Source organism: Anoplolepis gracilipes, chromosome 8, assembly GCF_047496725.1.
Source record: "Anoplolepis gracilipes chromosome 8, ASM4749672v1, whole genome shotgun sequence".
In the NCBI taxonomy this organism is placed as follows: Eukaryota; Metazoa; Arthropoda; class Insecta; order Hymenoptera; family Formicidae; genus Anoplolepis; species Anoplolepis gracilipes.
The window spans coordinates 310,270-334,729 of NC_132977.1; the positions used below are offsets into that span (position 1 = coordinate 310,270).

The following is a 24,460-nucleotide window of genomic DNA, read 5'->3' on the forward strand; positions in this document are numbered from 1 at the left end:
GAATGATGCACGTGAAAGGCAATTCATTCAGTTGTGCATCGCATGATTTTATTCAATTCTGCGAGTGTTGTACGTACGTAGGAAGCATGTGGCAGGAACACGAGTTGCAGTGCTGTAACAACAATACACAAATCGATACTCTATCTAATTGTTCGTGAGATAAATTGCGCATGGAGAGGAATTTGTTGTACGTTATTTGAAAGATATTATACATATAACTATATATATATATATATATATATATATATATATATATATATATATTATATATATATATATTGTATATACAATTTACGTAAAATCAAAATATGCCTAAAATTTACATGGATTATATTGCGCGTTATGTTTGCTCGTATTGAAGTTATGACAATGCAATCCAGCAGGTGTATTTACCCGTGCTACATCGGAGTATGTGAGACTCGTGAAAATGCCGAATGCACTGAGCGCAATGGATGAACGCAATCAATCTCTCCCACATTCCCTCGATACTTCGTAACAGAGTTCAATCTTCTTTCCTCAGTTACTTTGTACGCGAGTTCTTTTGAAAGGCGTTTTTATGTGTACATTCCATGCTCCACTTGACGTAAAATATAAATTTAAATTGACTATATCTCTACATATTTACATACGAGCTGTGTGTATCTGATAAAAAAAAAAAAAAAGAAATAATGTATCGACTGCTGCCGGCATTTTTGTTCTTGAAGAGATTGGTACGTTTGTGTTTGAAATGCGATTAAATTGAAACTTTTACGAATGAGAGTAGGTATGTATGATATCGCGTCAAATTTTAAAAACAAATACATATTTCACATATTTTAAGATGGTTGACTGAAGAATAACGTAGCGAAATTATTCATTGAAATTTTTTTTAATAGTGAGTGCACCATAGGGTTTTATTTTTACTGTTATAAAACATGACGATACGAATATTGAACGATATTCAATATTACCAATTTTTTACTTGTGACAAAAATGGAATATATTTTTTATATCTCTCATTCTGAAAATATACAAAAGTCATTTGGAAAACTAAAATTCGAAAACAGTTACATATATTGCTCGCATCATCGGAATTTTTATACCATCGCATTCTTTTATATACAATTATTATAACTGAATTTTGTAACCAACTTTAAACAATCAAACGCATGAATTTTTCTCCAATGTTATCATATATTATCATATATATATACAATTAAGGCACAACAAAATTTGATTAAACATACAAAGATATAAAGATATAAAAATAAAAATAATGTTGTAAAAAAATAAAATAGAATAAAAATTGTTCCAAAAAACACTAGCTGCTTTATTTTCAATAAAAAAAGGCAGGACTTTTAAATTATCTGGCCACTGAAAGCCTTTTTGCTAAAGCCTTGTTTCACATACACAAAGTATAGCATTAACATTCTTCTTTTTATGTTTTTTATGTAGTCTGACGGTAGAAAAATAAATGTGAATTCAGTAGTAGACGAGATGTATAAAAGAAAGAGAAAGGAAGAGAGAAAACGTTTAAAAATGGTAATAACACGTCACAACACAAACAATGCTTATATTCGAAAGAAAAGCTGCATTTGACTTTTAATATAATAGCTTGTTCTCTTGTTTGTATATAAACATTAATTTTCTGAAATGCAGCTTTTAGCTAAAAGTAGAAAAAAATCTGTTTTATAATTTTCAATGTGAGTCACAATCGTTTCATTCAAATACACGCAAGATTTGAGATTTTGTTTTAAATTATATGATGAATTTGTTGCAAGCTGCAAAAGATATTAATTTATATATATAGTGTACATGTATGAGTCTCTTAGAAACCAAACTGATTAATTTTACTACTAATGAAGTATGTTGTATGTGATTGTGCTTTAGTACTAAAACTAAGAAGTGGAGTCGATCAATTTGATTTCTAATGAGAGTCTTATATTATTCTTTTTATTAATTGTAAGTTAAATTTTCTTTTAAAGAGAGGAAATGACGCGAAGAAAGCAATTTGCTTACATCTGCAATTGTATTTCATCATTCACATAGAGAGCAAATCTTTCCCAGGATTTGACGATCTGAGCGCAGAAATTCATTGAACATGTCATGTCTCGTTTATAGGATTTTGCAATCAATCGTGTTTTTCACACAGATTTCTGCTGGTTTTCACGACGGCAATCGTTCGCGAATTCTTTCGCTTTAGCATGGAATTCTTCAGAAGCAATCTATTCAATGATTAAATTGCTTCCTCACTACTTTTATAGGGAAGGCACGTTTTCTTATACATTTTCCACGTGTTCCACGTGGAAGTTCCATTAGAAGTGTGTCGAAGTTTTTTTTTTCCCCATTGTCTCCTATATGAGAAACGAGAGATATCTTAACTTTGACGTGGATTTATTTTTTCGTATATCCTAAGCTAAGTAATAGGTATATATTTGAAGGGTTTTTATAAAGGTTAATCAAAATATACTGCTAAAGGTAAGAGATGTATGATCTATCTATGTTAATTGTATATTTTTGGATAATGTGATGTTTAATTAATTAATTGGTTTAATATCGCGCAATATTAAGGGAGTAAAGACGCCAATGTTATTTGCAATATATTTTAATATTATTTATCAATCGCGCGCACGTGCTTTAACAGTTGTATATTATTGCAATTTATAAAAAAACATATTTTGCGATATTTACTCGGTTAAAATCAACCAAACAAACAGTAAATCTAACTATATTCTTGAGAGTTTCACTAAACCATAATATTTATTTACAAGATAATGATTAGTAATCGTCCTCTCTCTAAAACAAAAGCGTAGTATTTGTTAGCAATAAATAAATTCTCTCTCACTGCGAATGACATGTGAAATCTCCCGTTGTTTTTCTATATAACAGTTTTGCGAGATAACAGTGTGTGTCATGTGCGATTAACATCAGGAGTACTGTATAATGTAACGCGTATTTTACTGATTAGTGCACAAGAAAATATAAATCGTAATTAACTAATTTTTTGCAAATGTTTCATGAATCTTGTAAAGGAACAGCGAAATGAAAGAAGGAGAAGCATTGGCTAATAAGTTATTATATGTATATTTCATTATATATTTGTGAGATATTAATTATTCAACTTCTGTATTAATTTGACTACATTTGTAAATTACAAATCCAAATTATATATACAAATTGCATATTACAACTCCCAACTGTGCGCGTGTATTGCGCATTATATAAGTAAATTATATAAGGAAATAGTATTATATAAGTAAATAGTATTATTTTTTATTTTAATCTTGAGATAAGAGATATGCCAAAATTATAATTGCGTATGTGTTTGTATATATACTTTTTTTATTCGCGCGCGAAAATAAAAGAGCTAAGTATAGTAAAATAAAAATGTATATTTTATATTTAATTGCTTTATTTTTTACAGATATTAACGTATAATATTGTATATTATTATTATTTAATATTATAATATATTATATAATACTTTAGGTATATAATTTTTTATAATATAATGTATGTATACATATATATATATATATATATTTTTTTTTTATTTGGACTCAAGAAATTTATATTTATATCGGAAACCTTCCAATATATCTTTCACTGAAACACGACCCGTCGATTCATTATAACGTAATTACTTGGAGAACGCAAGCAGCACGTGGAGAATATTTTTACTCATTTACCTTCTATCGTGAAAGTTAATTGGAAGGACCGTGGGATATCAGACTTGATACTTATCACCTCCTACCATGGTGACTTTCATTAATGGCTCTGTCGACGTTCTTTGTTTTCCGCTTTTGCTCTCCTCTCTTATCATCGATGTAGTGTTATCGGCATGATTCGAATTTTTCTTGCCGATTGAATTCGCGTAAAAGCACAATCGAGCTTTTTCTGACTCTTCATCTTTCATTTTTCATAATTCTGTTTGGACGTTTAACGTACTGTTTTAGGATTAAAAATATGTTTTCTTTTTTTTTTTTCAAAAAAATAAACACTAGACTACACATTTTTAATCATCATTGATCAAAGATTATCAACATGAGATATTAATTATCCTCGAATTACTCGATGTAATAATATCCGAATTGAAAGAAAAAAATTTACTATACATTATTTTTAATTTATATAGAGATTAAAGTATAATTTCTTGTCGTTTCGGCAATATCGAATTTGCCTTCTAACAATAAGAACTTGTATTATAAAACATTGCGAAAGACAGGATATCTATTTCCTGGAAAAACATGGAAAACTGGAAATATTCAAGGATTTCTCTTATATTTGGAAAAATCAGAAAAGTCTCATGGAATTTTCTGATTATTGGGATTCAAGGAATTTTTTCGAAAATGTTTTTGATAATTTTGCTTTTTATCTTGTAAATAGTCAGCCGTGTATGTGAAACTGGCGTCTCATTTTGTAGAAAATCATTAATTGTTGACTTTTGGCTTTCTATTTAATAGTTTTAAAGTTCTTGATAAGATTAAGCAAATAATTCTGACTATTAAACAAAAAAAAATTGGCTCGAGACCAAACTGACTGTGAGATGTCAAGTTCACTGCATCTTGTTTTGTTTCAGTGTCATTGACAATTTTTTAAACATTTCTTATCAGATTTTAAGCGCTTGAAAATTCTATAATAGTTTTATAAAAAGTTTTATGTGGAAAAATTATTAGAATATTAATTAAACAATTAAATTGTTCAAGATACCGGATATATAAGTATTGAAACGCTCATATCTTTGCTCGTCTATAATAAATTACTTGTGTATATGTACAGAAGGCGTCATTAATGCCTTTACAAATGAATTTATGCACATATCAATAAATTTATATATTTTGTATATATATATATATATATATATATGATAAATTATACACATATCGGAACACACATATATATATATATATATATATATATATATGTGTGTGTGTGTTCCGATATGTGTATAAATTTATGTGTAAAAGCATTAATGATCCTTTCTGTACAAACTATAAAAATGATAAATTATATATTTGTTCTATTGTTTGTTAACTATTATTTGTTTATATCAAAATATTTGAATAATTGTAATATTCTTTCATAAAATATAATACTCTTATATATTATTGTGTCATCTCAATGTCTTATCTCAATATTTATATATTTAGCGTTTCGGACGATTTATTTTGTAATTTTTTAAATAAAATTCTAATAATTTTGATATACAGAATTCTCTCTTTCTCTCTTTCTGAAAATTAAAAGTAATTGAAAGAATAACACAAAGTCTCATTAATGGATAGAATTATCGAAATATGACTAGCGTTTAATTTGTTTAATTCAATTTAATAATGTTTAATTAATATTCTAATAATTTTTACGCATAGAACTTTTTGTATAACTATTGTGAAATTCTTAAGCGCTTAAAGTCTGTCAAAAAATGCTTAAAAAATTGTCGACAGATACCTAAAGACAATGTGAACTCATTGTCAGTTTGTCCCGTATAAATTTATATACATATATATATTTTTTTTTATTTATATACTTAATGTCTTAACATAATATTGGATATGAAATACGTACTCTTTGTAACTTTTAATGATAAAGAAATAAAAATTTTATATAAATGAAAAATTATCTTATGAAAGTTATTCAGTTTTTTTTAGTACATTTATAAATCTAACATTGAAATTTAAGAGGCTCCGTGTTTTTTCTTTGTGAATGAATAAAAACCATTAGAAAATGCATGTAATAAAAAAATTTATTTTAGAGAAAGTTGTATTAAAAAGTTTTGAAAATATTCTTTTTATTTAGAAGTTTGAACAAAAATATCTGGAAAATCAGGAAATTTTCAGGGAATTTTTGTACAAGATTTGAGTAAACACTCTGAAAGACAGCACTGTATGTTTATTATAAATTCTTTTTTTAAATCGCATAAAAATTGGAAACTACATTTCTGAATGTACATATCTTTTATGCTTTTGTTCTAAAATTTGTATTACATTATGCTTCGATACGTAATTACGTATTAGGTGACATCAATAATTTATAGCTATAAACCACATCTGAAAACAAATAATAAGCCTAGTAATGCAACAATAATGATGGTATAAAGGCAGAAGAGTCGTATGTATGCATGTATTATATAAATGATGTAAAGCGATTCTCAGATCAAATTGGAGTCTGCTTTAACGATGTAAACACACGACTGCACGATTTCAAACTATAATTTGTACGCACAAAGTTCACCTTCTAAACGATAATATTTCATTTCCAGAATGTAATTCAATATATCATTATTATACATTTACTCTCTCTTTCTCCCTTTCTTTCTCCCTCTCTCTCTTTCTCTCTCTCTCTCTCTCTCTCTCTTTTCTGCCGGTTTGAAAAATTAATACCACATTTGTTTCTTGATGAATAGCGTAATTCAAGCAAATAATCTCGTAATAATATATTGATAATAACATAATGTAAACAACACTCATCGAGTGAGTAATTATGTGTAATGTGATTTTTTAATTAATTTATTTTTCTTTTTTGATTGTTTATCAATTAGATATTATCGCTTGTTTTGAGTTTTTCATTTGCAACTTTAAATTAAAATTTGATTAAAGCATTTATTTCTGCATCTCAGAAATTTTTGATCTTTTAAAAAGTCAGTATTTAAAAAGTTGTTGACGATTTTTGTTGGTTTGTTTCTTCTATAATATAATTGTAAAAAGAGATTATTATAATAGAGAATTATTATACATATATAATGTAATGAACAATTTTTTTCCAAGTCGTATAATTATTTATAAATAGAATAAATTTATAAAGATATTTTTTTGCCTGTCATATTTATATGTATATACACATGTTATTACGTTATACATTTTTTATTTGTCATATTCATATATGTATATATATCTTGTTATTACATTATATATTTGCCATATTACGAATACGTATGTATTTATAATTTCGCTATTACAATTTATAATTATTTTTATTTTTACTTAATTATTCATGCTTGTAAATAGAATGTTATTGCAAATAATTTGCCAACAGCTTTCTCTCTCTTTCGCTCTCTCTCTTTCTCTCTCATACGCACACGCGCACACACACACACACACAGTGTTTCAAGCATAGAATTTTATTCACATCGTTTACCGGGTTGAAAAAACGAGTGACGATAATTAAGAAGCGGTCAATTTCCGTCGTCGTCTATTGTGGCAGAAACCCGGACGAACGACTATTGCCTAGCACAGTATGCGCAATATCGGTCGTCGTTGGCTTAATGCGCTCATTAATAATCGTCTCGCTCTTGTTTTTCCATTTGTGCTGCGCAGGTATAACGGTTTTACGGGAAAGTATGGCCCGTTTTTCACGATGAAACTTCCGCCGGTCTGTCCTCCTCATTTGCATTTTCTCTGGATGGCAGACGAGTTCGTACTTTCGTCACTCGCCATCTCGTAATTTCCATCTCATTTCGCCGACCGTTTAAATGTCACCCCCCCCCCCTCGTCTCCCCGTATACACCCTCCACAGTCCATGGGGATAAATGTGACAGATAAGACGAACAACGGACGTTGCATGACTGATTTGGATTCCTGTACGCGTTAAATTAATTCTCGTCGCAACATGGACGGGAATCATCCCTCGAGAAAGGAAGATACACCTTCTTTTATATTAAAAAAAAAAAAAATTACGATCCCCTTGTAGAATATATAATATCACCGAAAGAATAGGGTACTTTATATTTTTACTAAACATATTAAGTATGTACGTCAAAGCCTCACAAAATTTAATTTAATTTAATTTAATAACAGATTTTTTTTTTTTTTTTTTTTTTTACGAATAGACCATTAATCATCACGTTTTCAATTTGCTCCGTGTATTTTTTCTCGAAACATCAATCATTCTCAGCATAGAATTATTAGTTCAATTAATTGACTTCATGATTAAAGATTTGTAAACATACCAAGGGTATTTCATTAAAGTAATAATCATTTATAACAATAGTTATTTATAGCAACAAATACTTGCACAGTATATTTATTCAAAATAAAAAGTAAAATAACAGAGAATTTTTAAATTACCATTCGATATATTTTAAAGCAATAATTATTTTTTTAATGATTCGTACATTTCTTACACATACATATGTATTATATTTTTGTATTCAAACATCTCGCATTGCGATTAACAACAATAATCAAGTGATTAATAATCAACTTCTTTATGCACTGCACAAGACATTCGGTGTTCATATTATGAATTTTATAATATAATATATATTATAATTTATATAATTATGTGTAATATATTATAATTAACGCGAAGTATTTTATAATGGCGAGACAAACTGACGGCGCTCGGTGTTCGTTTTTTGCATATCTATATTTATATCATTTTTGTTAAGGAAATAATTTAGTATAATATAAAATAAATTATAAATTATACATATCACATATAATATAAAATTGTTTACTATAATTCTCCTCCCGGTTACAAGTACAAGTTGGTGAGAGGACTTATAATTAGTATCTAAAGGTTTATTTTGAAGGAGAAGTTAAGCCTGAAACATAGTCAATAATTTGTTAAATGACTCATATGTGGTAAGCGCATTTGATTGAATAGTGCGTTCATTTGTCATGTGTCGTGTCATAAATGATTCGTCGCGTCTTAATTAGTTCGAGAGTGTCGTGCAAAATGTCGCACATCCAAGTTTGAAAGTACTGTGTCCCGAGTTAGTTTTTACAACATGTCATGAATAATTCTTCTTAAATAATTCGAAAGCACAGTGTAAAATTTTTATATGTTTATTTTCAATATGTTACAGATGATTCGCACAATAATTGTTAACTACATTGTCGCAAATAAACGCAATGTTCAAGTGCAACAAAACTGCAAGAAGGACAATCTGAAATGAAAGGGGAAAATGGAAGCCTAACAATTTGAGAGACATCGGGCGACGGCGGAACAATTTTGAAGTAAGTAATTTATTATTTATATGTATATTAATATAAAGTATAATTATGCACATATATTCTTATTTACTTATTTCATTTATTTGTACGAGTTAATCAAGAATTAAAAAAAAAACTTTTACATTTTACAAGAGAGTTTATATTTAATATTTTTTTAGGAATATAATTTGTCCAAAAATTATATATAATTATTCTATTATTAATATCTTTGTTTATTATTGTGTCCATTGTATTTTATATTTGATACAATATTTATTTATATTTGACAATAATTTCTTAAAATATTAATTACCTATATGTTAAACATTGCTGTAATTGAAATTGTATATTTGTTCGTTACATATCAATGTAATTAACTCTGCTATTGCGCATCAAACTTTTATTTTTGCTAAAAACAAACGCTAAGTATATATAACTATCATTTATATATCTTAATTTTTCATTTTTTAACTACTATTTTTTTGTATGTGGGTTCTTTTTGTGTATTTTGCGGCTTTTTATTTATTTATTAGTTATCATATTTTCAATTTTTTGACAATAAAGATTTTTAATAGCACTATATTCTATAAATCTGTCACAGGAAAATCTGTTTAAAATTAAATAAGATTTTGCGATCTCTCTATATAAAAAATTAATAGTTTCTATATCTATATATTAATAGTATCTATATAAAAGATTACTAAAGTTCTTTCTTGTGAATCGATATATTCTGGAAACTGCTTTCGAACTTTCTTTATTAATTATTCCATGCAAGATTAAATAGCGAATAATATGTACCAAAGCGACTAACAATAAGAAAAATGGAATATTGACACATGATCGTAAAGATCATCTTGTTGATTTTGAGCGAGCTTGACGACGTACATGAATATATACTTTAAAGATAATGAAATTTATTTTGCATCAAAGTGCATTGTACTTTACGGATATTATATTAATTTTCTGAAAGTAATATATCTTTTGTTTTTTTTAAATAAAGTTTTTTTTTGCAGAGGAAACTTAGATATATGATTCTGTAGAAAGCTATTCTATTTATAACGATGTTGATGATAATTTCAATTTTAACAGATTGTTGTTTACTTTTTTTACTCTGTAGATAAACGTTGTGCTTTTGTTTGCTTTAAAACTACGGTTGTATAACGATTTGAAAATTATCGGTTTTCAATAACTTGGTATCCATTTTTCAAATTGATTATTATTGAAAACAATAATAATGGCACTGAACATACATACAATCACTTTGCATATGTGATTATATACGTATATATAAATTTTATCGCTTTTTCAAATAAAAAAATACATTATTAAATATTATAAATGGTCAAAATTTATAGATATTAACTCGAAAAATAAAATTCAATATTGTCCAGATATTTTCGAAATATTCTAGTTGTTACGTCAATCATAAGTCCTTGTTTGCACAAAATCAGTAAACTGATATAAATTTTTCATATTTTTTTCTATTCATGTAGTTTAAAAAAAATTTTTCTACTAAAAATAAAAAAGATAAAAAAAATGCAGAAAAAAAATTTACAGAAAAATGAAAATTATTAAAAATATTATTAAAAATAATGTTTTTAATAATATATAATATACAAAACATAATATATATATATATAATAATTAAAAGTAATAATTATATGGCATATAAATTATATATATATATAAATACATTTAATAAAAAGACATTATTAAATTTAATTGCGGTTCAATCTCCGTAAAAAACTCGACCTCTCGGCAATCATTATACCGTTCTGAGAATGCATTATGCGCATGAAAGGACGCACTTCCGCCTTGGTTTCAGCTTTCTCAAAGTATGTTGACCTCGCTTTGGACCAAGCAGGGCCGCTTTACTCTCTCATGTTGGCAACCAAATCAATTTTAGCTTTCCTGACAAAGAGAGTCAGATACAGCTCAGTTTTCTATTGACTGACCTGTAACGTATAAAGGTTTAATATTCTGTCAGTTTCCCTCGGTACAAGTATAATCCTATCTTGTGTAATCCTATACGCGATTAATATTTCTTATAAATTTTTTTTAACTTTCTCTTATTCTTTTCCTTCGAGATTTTTTTCTGTATTAAAATATCTATTTTTAACGCAATTTTTCCAATCGTATATTTTCAATATCCGTATATTTGTACGGTTTGATCTAAATTGATATCATTTATTGTCATCGGATGAAATCGATATTGATATCGCGATCGTAAATAGGAATAGAAGGAAACTTCGGAAATAAATTGCAAAGTTGCGTGGTCGAGTTGGAAGCGATGAAAAAGTTGTAATAGCCAAATCGATGATGCATTTGAAATGTGCAATGCTTGGTCATCATATCGCTATCTGCATTATATGAAACAAAAAATAAGTAAAATATTATCTTGTTTCAATTTTTATTGTACAAGAAGATTCATATCGATATTGTAGAATGTCATAAATCTTTGTCAAAATTTTCTTTAGTAATAAATATATAATTATTATATAAACATTATATATACATATTATAAAAAAAATATTTCTTAGAAATATATTTTTAAAAATTATTCGAAAAAGCAAGCAAATTTTCTTGAAATAAATTTTATAAAAGAGTTTATATTGTTATATTAAAATAATTTTTTGGAAAATAATATCGATATGAATCTTCTTGTACAATAAAAATTGAAACAAGATAATATTTTACTTATTTTTTGTTTCATATAATGCAGATAGCGATATGATGACCAAGCATTGCACATTTCAAATGCATCATCGATTTGGCTATTACAACTTTTTCATCGCTTGAATAAAATAATTAAAAATTTCAAGAAAAAATAGTATATAGGTGACAATTTGGGACTTAATAGTGTATATATATATATACACAGATGCGCTATTTATTATGATTGAAAGTAAATACATGAACAGGCCATTTAAGACGCATTTATAATATTATAATATTTGCACTTTTTACGCTTTTCTCCTCTGAAGCCTATCGCTCCATAGCTTACACATGCATGCTCTTATTTGATGCTCATAATATTATCCTAATTACATCACAGTTTACACAAGTACGCGCAATTGTATTATACAGAATTTATGATAAACGGATTATTCTTGCAATCCTCTCCATTTTGATTTATTCAACCGACAATTGCTTGATCTCGATGATGAAAGCAACATGACGGTATGTACTGTTGATGACTGGAACTTCTGAAAAATAAAAACAGAAATTTTATCCCATAAGTAAAATGTAATATAAAATCGATGATGGAGAATAGAGAAATGGCAGATTTATTTTATCAATGCTATATATACATAATAAATATTTTTTTATGTTATTTGTATTTATATAGAATTTCTCTAAAGAAATTTTAATCTTATTATTAGTACTTTAATAATCAAAAGATATAAGTTAATTCACAAAATATGGAGAGAAATATTTTAGTTAATATAATAAATTAAATTAATAAGTAAAAAATAGCATTTTTGCACATTAAAGAACAGAGTACATTTTAAAAATATTTTATTATTAATTTTTTACACGAGTGTATGTACATATTTCTCAGTCAGACATATTTTCCACAGTTCCGGAAAAAATTTACTCTACTAAAGTATAATGCGACATACTTTACGTAATATCTCGCACCATTTATTATTTTAATATTTATTATTTTAATATAAAAACTTATATTTAATTTAATAAAAAAATTTTATATTTTTTATCATTTTTTAATAAAATTTTTTTCATAAATAACAAAATTCGTTTAAGATAAAAAGTTCAAAAGGGGCTGACAATAAGCGAATAATAAAGTTGAAATAATAATATTAAAATAAGAATAATAAAATTAAAGTAATAAGTATTGAATCATTGTGATATTGATCGTAACTTTGAACTCTATCATTCTATGATATTTTTGCACTTTGGAAGATTATCTCTCGTAAAGTTTAAAAACTAAATATGATCAAAAAATATGTCCGTAAAGTAAATTTTCGTCTGCGTAAATTTCCTTTCTGCGCCATGGGAATTATGTCCGACTATCTAATATGTACACTTGTAGGAAAAATTAAGTATTCCTACGTCAGAATAAAACTATGACATTGATTAATCGATAAGCGGCGCAGCTGCGTTTAGCCCCTTTGCTTATGAGAAGTTTGATCGAGGCGAGCAGAGGTAATGTGCTGAATATTAACGTGCATCGATTTTGTTCTCTCTGTTCATAGAAGAAATGCATTTTATGCGCGACTTGCAATCTACATCGTTAATGCATTTTATTACACGCAAAATAACAAAAATTGCAAACACGAGAAAGCTCATTAGAATTAATTAAACGTAGCTATCTTGATTGCTCGATTCTTTCAAAATATTCTGCTTTATTCCTGTCATTATTTAGTTTTATCAACTCCATTACCTTTAAATCAATATTATACTTTTAACAACCTTCTACATATATAATTCCGGAAAAAATACTGAATTATTAATCATAATTTAATTAAATTTATAATATAATGTTAGTGATTTATGATGAATAAGAAAGATGGTTCTAAATCCAGACTAGAATAAACTCATAATTTATAAAATCTATCTTGGAAATGATTTTAAAATAAATTCTACGAAAAGCTTTGCCTGTTTTTGCTTTATATTTTTCGTAAAAATATTTCTGAAAGGCGAATATGGTAATGACATAGTATTGTATAGTAATGATGGTACAATCCTATCAAAGGATCAAGACAAACAAAGGATAATCTCAAAGGAGGAATCAAAATAGTGCAATCCTATACGACAAGTCCTTTCGTCCTTTGAGATAGGCAAAGCAGAGAAAGCATTACAGGTGACGACATGACGTCATTGAAGTCGACGGTTCCTTTGGAAATGCATAACGCTAAGCGTAGGTGGACATATGTCGTTGTTCATGTCGTCGATTGCAATACGATCGGCGACGTGAGTGCAGTGTAATTTCTCAGATGTTAGTATTTCTGTACGAAACGACGACGGTTGACTTGCCATCGTGCATTCGTGCATTACCATTTCGCTTGATCGTCATTCCTACAACGCAAAACTGCCGTGTTGTTGACAGTTTATTGAGTGCTCCTCATTTTTCAATCTCCCGAAACGTTCCATACGCGCCATTTTGCGAACGTTTATCATCTACCTCGAGATAAAATCCGAGATTTATAAAAATCGAAATTGGTTTGCTTCAGTTATTTAAACAATTCGTTGAATTACGGACGAGAGATAAATGCTATTTTAAAACATTTAACTCTTTATTATATTATTATGTATAAATAACAGAGAAATTTATATTTTAACAAAATTTATTCAATTAAATGTAGCCTGGAGACTGTAGATAATAGGAATATGGTTTTCTCATTTCTCATTTCTTGGAGAAGAGAATTAATTTTATCACTAAAGCATTTAATTTTTCATTTCTCAGATTTTTTTTACAAATAATACTTAAAAGATATCTTCATCTGAAGGAATACTTACACATCTGATGGAATGCTTGTGTTCAGTATATATGTAGAAAGGTCAATATGCACATGTTGTGTTGCACCTCAGCGTCAATCAGTAAATGTAACTGTCAATATGCAGAATTTATTGAACGTATTGTTTGATTATCGAATTCGTCAAAAATAAATAAATGATCGACACCTAGACTTTTAATTGTAGATTGTTGATTTTGAAATTCAAGTAATTCCGCCGTATGTTTACACAATATTTTGTGTAAGATGTTTATGTAATCTAAACATTCATTATATTTAGTTGTATCGACATCTGACATTTGGAAATTATAAAAAAAAATTATAAATCGTGTTTATCTTTCTCTCTCTCTCTCTCTCTCTCTCTCTCTCTCTCTCTCTCTCTCTCTCTCTGAAATTTTTTTAACTTAGTTGAAAAATTTATATTACTTTAATAACATTTTCATAAATGAGGATATGCCGTGGCATTATACAATATTTATATAAGATGTTATGTCTCCAAACATTCGTTATTTAGTTGCATCAACATCTGACATTTAACAAATATAGGAAGAAAATTATAAATTATATTTATCTTACTTTGCAATTCTTTCAGTTTATAATTTGAAAAATTTGCGCCATTTTATATAGTAGCGTAAATAAAGATATGGAAATGCTATCTAAATGATGCAAAATAATTAAACTATTTAATGAAATTATTCAAATTATGAAATTATTTAAATTATAAAATATGTAATATTATTTAAATTATAAAATATGTAATAAAATTACATATTTTAGAAGCAACCTGGCTACAATATTAATTTTAGTTTGAAAGTAAAGTTTGAAGTAAAGTCGGTTTAGATGCTGGACTTGTTAAGTATTTTTAGAAACCAAGAATGGTTGTTGTAAAATTGTTTCTCGCGAATCGATCTTTACTGTGGCACATGTATTTCTTTCTCATACCTTGAAAATTGGAAATATTATGGAAGTAACCGATACTTCATTTAAGTTTATGCACTTTAATGCACTTATTCGAATTTCTATATTAGTTACGATAATTATTATCGACAATAATATCCGTTTGTGTGTATGTAATCTTTCAATAATTGTTTATGCCAATAATTATAAGTTGTAATTCAAATATGACGTAATTCTGCAATTATTCACCGCATTGTTTGCGCTTATATACCTATATATCTATATTTGGAAAGTTAGATTTGTGTGATATACATAAAATCATTTTAAATATAATATATAATTAGAGAGAAATATATAAATATTTGAAAGATTTTAATACTTGTGTATATCACAACAGTTTAGATTCTTGAAATTCTTGATCATTAAGATTGTCCGCGAATACGGATTCTAAATATTTACGGGATATATAGAAGATTGTTTGTGTATCTTGAACACAGATTGGTTTGAATCTTTATCAAAACACGGGAAGAGATACGCGGAAAGTTCATAAGATTTGTGGGGAAAAAAATTTGATTGCCGCAGAGCTGCATTCATTCGTCGGGTACTGAAATACGACTTCCTTGTAGTTATTCATGGTTAAATCCGTAGCACTATTTCAAGAGCATTTCAAATGCATGCGCTCGATCTCAAAATAAAGTGATAAAATAACGTTAAAACCTGCCAGTTTTTCGCACCGAGCATTGTTATCGACGAATTAAAACTCGCTTTTAACGAGACTACGATCACAGAACGTTCAACGATTAATTGCAACTATCAATTAAACATCCTTCACGATATATAAAGTACATCGAAACACTGATTCATTTAAATATTTGCTGAACATTTATTCGAAATATTATATCGCACGTTGTTTCAACGTGTATTTCATCTACAACTTCTTGGTCATTTTGTATGCGCGATGCACTCGTGATTCGTTTGTGTTCAACGTACATCAGCAAAGAGACTTAGTAATATAGGATAAGTGTGTAATATTGTATGTAGAGTATGCTTGCTTTTAATGTGCTCGCTTACAAAGTGAATTGCATTTGTTATACAATGTAAATAAAAAAAAAAATTGTTGTTGAAAGGCAGAGCGCTTCAGCGTGCCGTTTCTTTAATGTTTCATGAATATTCATGAATTCTTTTGTTAGTACCCGAGAAAAAATGGACTTAGTAACTATATAAGATTATATTTGGCCATATATATATATATATTCCTGTTCTCTTGGATATTTATATTTCATTAATTCATTTTGTAGCAGCATATTGATTTAGATCAGGCATAGCCATGGAGTACGCGAGGAGAATGTATCCCTTCTTCGCACGGTGATTATTATAATATAATTTTATGTATACGCTCTTAATTGTACGCGTTAATAGTATATATGATTTTATATATGCATTTAATTTAATTTTATGGATGTTTTTTAATTAATGTAAATTGGCAACTAATTAAGTGAGATTGAATCTATATGCATTTAATTAAAAAATATTTAATTGAACTATTCTGTAACTATCCTGCTCGTGTTATAGTAGTAATTTTTGGAAGATTTTATAAATAACTTTATGACACTGACATACTTTTTTTCTCGAAAATATTTTACTACATTATTATTTTATATCTACATGTGACAAATAAATTTTTTATCTATCAGTTTTTCTTGATAAATATTTTTTATTAGCTCTAATTTTTTCGATAAAAATATTGATAAAAATTATATTGAAAAAGCGAGATGCCAAACCCTGAAAACATTTTTTTTTAATTTATATATTTCAGCGATTTTAGTATTATGTTTTTCTCATGGTACGTAAATTTTCTCTTTTATTATATTTATTCTTGACATTATAAAATTAAATTAAATTATTATTTCTGTTTTAATGTTTGATTAGTATAAATGTAATATATTTGTTATTACACAAAAAATTTATTTAAAATTATCTTTTTCAGATCTTGTGTTCTGTATTTCATGTATACAATAAATAAACGATGAAAAACAAAGTATGATTAAAACAGGGTAAAACGATAAGAAATGATTGTTTGAAAACATGTGACAATACTCTAAACAAAAAATATTTTTTACTGTTTTCGCGATAGTATAGATACTAGTAATATAAACAGTTATTCTTATCTGTAAGAATATATGACCTTTTTATCTTGATACTTGTTGTCGAAACGGGGAGGTATCACTTCAACATTCTAGTACGTCAAATCTGTTATTTCTGATTTTTGTCAGATGGTGCTAAGTCGCTTCGTCATTTGTTCGATACTCGGTATTGAGATATAAAAGGAATAAATAAATAACGAAGACCAATCGTATTCACGAACAGTTCATTGTCATTTTTTATACTAATTAAAGTTATAAAATTTTTGAGTATAATCAGTATAATCGATGTAATATTAGAAAGAAAAAGAATATATACGTATTATAATTGATTTAACGTAAAATATAATTCTGAGAATAAAAGAATTAAAAATATGAATAAATTTTCTAATCTTGTCTTTTCGAAAATTATAAAATGTGTAGAATTTTATTATTATACAAATCGAGAAAGGGTGATTATATACATCTTACGTTAAATTAAACATTCTTGGAGAATTGCAATCTCTCTCTTTCTATGCAAAAAAAAAAGATCAAAGATACATTGAGAAAGAATTGTTAAAATTTTAACAGTGCAGTGCGCTCGCGAAATTTCTATATAAATAGCGTGAATTAATTAACTAACGTTAATGTCACAATTAAGCAAAAACTGCGTATCCTCGGTATATTTTATTAATATTCTCAAAAGACTACTGTGTCAAGTGCATCACTGGAATCACTCCTCTTTTCATATGCAAATGACAGTATCTCGGGAGATTATTACGTCGCACGATTAAGGACGACACTTTAAATCACTATTTTTATTCTTACACGGGATGCACCATTAAATCTGGTCTATTCTATTTAAAAACATCCAATCCAATTGTTTTTCTCTTGTCGCTCGAGTGTTCTTGCATAATTTACATATCTTGACAGGGATAATTAGGATATACGAAAAAATTCGCGATATCGCAAATCCGCTACGAGTTCTATAATTTTTTATGTTCTCGTAGATTACCTGCGCGAGAGCTTCGTTGCGCTTTCATTAAAGAATCACGAGAGAGATGACATAGCGGTTTGCAAACAAGAAATTACTGTAAATATTTCATTCAAATTTTGCAATGTAAAATCTAAATATATATTTGCACTTTTTCGATAAAATAGAGAGAAGAATCTTAATATATATATATATATATATATATATATATATATATATATTCATTATCTGGTTATTTATTTATAATGCTGAAATATATTGGCATCGTTATTTTATTTCCTGATTAATCATAATTGACTTTAATTGCGGTAGCTAAATTCGGATAGTTATGATAATGCGATCAGTTTAATCATAACAATTAGACGCGGTGGAATAATATTAATATATATTAATAGATTGATAAATAAAATATACGTGTACGTGCATGTGTGCGTGAACTTTATTTGATTATCAATACAAACACATGTACAATATTCTTTTTTAAATAATGATATCTTGCACAGATACAATTATCGACAATTTCTTCATGAGAATTACAACATGATACTTGTAACAATAGCTCCTGGAAAAATATTGAAGAATTAACTGTATCGAACAAAGAGTTTTTCTCTTCTCGCAAGACCGATAAGCTTGGCTATGTGCAAATGAGAATTCCTCTGTGCTTTCTCGACATGGTCAATGTAATGCCGATTGCAGTGCGCCATGAGAGATATCCATCTGGAAACTTTTTTCCCGCGGTCTTTTTCTTCACCGCACGATAAAAGAACGTGATATAAAGAGAGGGTATAAAACGAGAGACGGATAATCGTGAGTCTCCCATCGTTTCGAGAGTTCGCCAGACGGCTTAAGTGCTCGAGAGAATGGAGTATGACGTATTTCGCGGTCCCATTTGTCGATAGTAGTGATTCGGACTGCTCTCGCTTGTGCCAGTGGCAAAAAAAGCGTGTTCTCGTTTCCTTTTTGCGTGACCAAAAAAAAAAATACTCCCGGGGAGATTTAAATGAAAAGCAACTCGGCGAATGTGCATTCACCGTTTGCGGATTTCGGAGGAAATTTTAAAATTGCAATTTGTCTTGTGTTCGAGGGTTGTCATTACACACGTGGTGTCGAATATCGAGCGCGAGCGTCGCGGAAAGGACATCTCTGATTTTGATGCTCGCGCCTTTCGTTGTATTATGCGGATAGTCACGTATCCGCTTCCTGTACTTCGTCGTCAAATTGAATCTCGGGATTGTACTACATCGGGGGAGTGGCGAGAGAGAGAGAGAGGAAGTTACACTACGGAGTGAGCAAACTTCGTAATGCTGTTCTGCAAATAATGCCGCGCGTTGCTAATATACTGTAGGTGGTAGAACATGGGACGTTAATACAAAAGAGAGACTAGAAGAAAATGCAACGAAATGTGCAATTTAAAATTCATTTTAGGCGTGTGTAATTTTTGACAAAATCCGGGATAAAACTCTACTTATGATATTTATGATTTTACACGCGTATTCTCATTCCACAAGTTTTTTCTCTACCGAAATGCCAAAGATTACAAGTAGAATTTTTATTATATGATTTCGATTACGTTTCGTTTTGCCTGTTTTGCTCACATGCATATTTAATTGCACATAAGCGAATTACATTTATACTATTGTATTATTTGAATGTTACAACACACTCCTATACATACGTATATACACGCGTACGCACGCACATATGCGCTTGCACATTCTGCTCGTATTTACTGTCGCATTTTCCCGAGATAACAATATTGCAGCATAAATCCCACTTTATATTATCTACCGTATAGCTGTAAATGCAATTACTTTGTAGAACAATCTGGCGGAAAATCTTATAAAATTCATACGAGCAATTGTACTTTTGCGGAAAATAGTTAATTAAGCCTTTCGTTTGTACCGCGCCTGCGTGCATTCACGCGTGCAACACGATACAGAAATTAAAGGATTAAAATTTCATTATTTTTTAATTAAATATATACCGAGAGACAGACAGAGAAAAAATGACAAAGAGAGAGGAAATAATGTTCAATATTTTCATAAAAGTAATTTTGAAAAGACAAATATTAATATTAATATAGGAATTACATTTTACGAAAAATAAAAAAAATTAAGCCGGAGTTATATAGATTGCTTTTATATATAAACAGAGTATATATAAAATACGAAATAAATTTATTTAAAGATTGTTTATATTTAAGTTTACATTAAAAAATTAAATTAAATTAAAATCAAAAGACTTTTGAGAAATACAACGCAATATTTCTAATGTACATACACACGCAGAAAATTTTATATTAAAAATTGGTGTAGCAGCTGCGCACCATAAGGACCATTCTAAAGTAAAGTGCTAAAACTAGAAAAATTACGTCAATTTACGCAATTACAGTTTTACATAGAACTTAATTTTAACTTAGAATTAGTCTAATGGTTTACAGTTACTATACACTGTAATAATTTTTAATATAAAATTTTCCGCGTATATATGTAATAAAATTCCACACAGAAACACTTTCAAAAACGTCAATTTGAAACGTGATATGAGACGTTTTGTATTAAATTCCTTTATTATTAAATTCCTTTATCTCATTTCCTCTATTTTAAAATTGGAATAAATTTACATATATTTTTGGTTAGATAATATTTTAGGCGATATTTTTCTCCTACGAAATTCTATTATTTAGCTTTACTGACTTGAAATCTTTTTTCTTATATCGGCTAATACATTTGAACAGATAGTAAAGGGACGATTCTACTATAGAAGACTTTTATCATCTGTGCAAAATGCACTTTTGCAATTATCCTCCCTTCATGCCTTCGTTACAGCCGTGACGCAGAAGCAGCTCTAATCGCTCTACGAAATTCCTTTATGCAACAGCTCAATCATTTCTGTCCTAAAGGACGTAAAATTATGGAACACATACGATAAAATGTGTTGAAATTGCGCGCGTAATGACCGATACAGAATTATACGGAACCACAGGATGGCAGTGAATCGTATTAAATCATCTTATGATCCTTGACACGAATACTAAATGTCTAGCATTTATCGTTTGAATTCGGTCAGTTTAAGTCATCGTGGACATTTAGAAATCCTGCCGGAAGTTAATCGTTTCGGTGCTACGGACGCTTAGTCTGTCATTTTACGAAAGTGTTTTAATCCTCCATTTCTTATTTTTTATATTTAATCAAAAGTAATGTTATATATTATATATACATAATATATATATATATATATATATATATATTATAAATGAAATGACATTTTTGTACATTAAATGTTTGATCACACATGCATACGTAACAGCATCGAAAAAATGATCGTATCGATAAGTAATATTAATTGTTTCAACCCGACATAACAATGTTTACTTGAGAAAGATATATGAACCAATAATCAATTTTCTGTTATAATAACCGTTTCTAATAGAGATCACAATAGTTGTACATTATATAATATTTAACTTAATAATATTAATTAATATCTTATAGCACATAATTTAGCGTTAAATGACAAATGGTTACATTTAATTGCTTGCCAAGAATCCTCTAATTTATCTGAATAGTTTAACAACTTTTTAAACGCAAATCAACGATTTTGCGAAATAAATTTCTATCAATTTTTTTTTTTTTTTTAATTTGCTTTTTTATTGAAATACCCAATTACATAGAAAAAAGTTAATTCTTTTCAATTTTTCCATTTATTCATCTTTTATATAACATGGTATCTATACAATATGATACGATTTCAAAATGAAACAATATGTTATCAATGTGACATCATGACTATCTTATCAAAATTCACGTTCCGTCTGAACAAATCTATAGTACGATCGACGGTTTTGTTTCCCCATTTCCCATTTAACGATCCAAATGTTTTTTTTTTTATTTTTTTTTTCAAGAGGCAATCGGTATGGTATCTTCGTCAGTTCTGTGCTACGTGCGCTATTGAGCAGGTTCGGGTTCCGTTTACTGATTTCACAGGTTGGCGGATGCGTTTTCACGGTAGAGCTACACCACGGGGTACAAAGCGCGATTGATAACGGAATACTCACGAAACGGCGACCTATTGAAAAGCCGTTGTGTGAATCGCGCTACTCGAAACGTTATAAAGGAGCTCCCTCGCTCGCACCTTCAATTACATAAGTCCCGATGACGTGTTCACGCGAAGGAATCAATATTTAGTATTGTATATCAACCAATACGACGCAAAAGTAGGAGGTAAATGAGAAAGAATATGCAGTAGTAGTCAAGCGAAAATCGTACTTTTACCGCGAAGAATTAATGAATCTAAATAATTAAGACACAAAGTGCAACACTAATTTATACGAGTTGTCAAATAAATAATGATGAATTTTTATTTATTCTTTTTAAAACATAATAAAACATTTAAAAAATTATTTATTATTTATGCGCGCGTTTCATTTATTATTTGAGGTAATTTTTTAAGCTATTTCTATTAATATTAATTTTTATTATTTTTATTAATATATTGTATAAATATCTGTAAGGCGTTCAAAGTAAATTTTCCTTTTTATAAAATTATTTTAAAAAAGACGTAAAGAAATTAAAATATTTTTACTCACTGTAATAGTATTTTGTAAAAAAAAATATTACATATGATAAAAACAACAGTTTATGAATAAGAGTCTTTTTATTAATCAATTAATATTGATTTAATCAAAAGTTTATAATTTTTAGTGAGGAGGTTAATTACATATTTAATCTGACCGGTGTGGCAAAAATGAACAAACATGCCCGTAATGTATGCAAGTATATTCGTATGTATGCAAGCATATTCATCGAAACATCAAAGCCTTTGATGCCTGAAATGAATAGTTCAGAAATGTAAATAGAAAGAGAAAATACGTGGAGAGCGGGAGAAAGAGAGAGAGAGAGAAAGAGAGAAAGTGTATACTTTATTCACTTTTTCGATCAGGCATTTATGCATATTCTTTTTATCGCGTTAAGTAATTCGACCGAGAAGTAAAAGACCGCCAAAATCTATTTAACATCCTATTAGAAGATACTTCGGTGCTCCACTAAATCGTTTATGGCGAAACTTAGTTTTGCTCTAATGCACTCAATTACCATGAACTATCCTATCCGGAACTATTAAATACGAAACTGTATGAACGTTTGGCGCGCGAGTAATTTAAGGACGATATAAACAAGATCCCCCTTTGCTGACTAGCCGATATTACAGCTACGAAATTACACGCTCGAAAAAATCAAGGCCAGTCCCGCATAAACTTTGTCATAAATGTAGTCGTATTGCAGTTGCGAGGCTGATAGATCGCACATGCCTCTATGTATGACGTTTTTATGCACGTGTTTGGATATACATGCGAGCTACATTAAGAAGATGAAAAATCGCAAAATAATACGCAAGGTAGTATGTACATGTGACAGTCCGCATAGCGACATATTTGTAGTTAGAATTTAAGACAAGCTCATAATCATTCGTAAAGACTATCTTATTTCTCAATATTGTTCGAAATTATTTTTTACAACTTTGAATAGCTCTTGCATACTAGAATAACTATTTTTAAACAAATTCGTTTCATATTTTTCTGTTATTTTTATAATGCAGGAAGTAAATACATATATAAAAATTTTACAAAAATCATAATTATTATTTCGATTATTGGAATAATTGGATGTGGAACCTTCATATGCACGTTGAGTCTGTCATTACGAATACATATAAATAGAAATTTAGAGATCATAAAACCAATTTTAGATGATCCATAATTCGCAACAGAGAATTTGAAACAGAACTCTATCTATAGTTTTATGTGTTATATTCATATATTCCCATATATAATATTTATTTTATTTCCCGTGTATAATATTGTATATAATTTATATTTTACGTGTGCATATTCTGATTTTTTTTTCCAATGTTTTTTTATATTATACACAGCACATAAAATTGCAAGCAAAATTCTATCCGCTATATTTTTACGCAATTGTCTAAAGCCATCAAAAATTATTTCTAAACTTTTCTCTATTATTACATTTACTATTACATACTAACAGGAGAGACCACAACTATCAA

The 24,460-nt window shown here is 28.4% G+C and overlaps 1 protein-coding gene and 1 long non-coding RNA gene across 4 annotated transcripts in view; one reads left to right on the forward strand and one right to left on the reverse strand.

Moving 5' to 3' along the window:
• Window positions 1-24,460, forward strand: part of LOC140668383 (uncharacterized) — a 100,664-nt gene that overhangs the window by 28,675 nt on the left and 47,529 nt on the right. For both annotated transcript variants that reach the window (XR_012047168.1, XR_012047169.1), the window contains exon 3: window positions 8,783-8,933. This is a non-coding gene — a long non-coding RNA (uncharacterized lncRNA). The remainder of the gene's footprint in view (window positions 1-8,782; window positions 8,934-24,460) is intronic.
• Window positions 11,754-24,460, reverse strand: part of LOC140668381 (prolactin-releasing peptide receptor) — a 64,825-nt gene continuing 52,118 nt past the window's right edge. For both annotated transcript variants that reach the window (XM_072897353.1, XM_072897352.1), the window contains one exon: window positions 11,754-12,115. The gene's annotated coding sequence lies outside the window, so the exon portion shown is untranslated. The remainder of the gene's footprint in view (window positions 12,116-24,460) is intronic.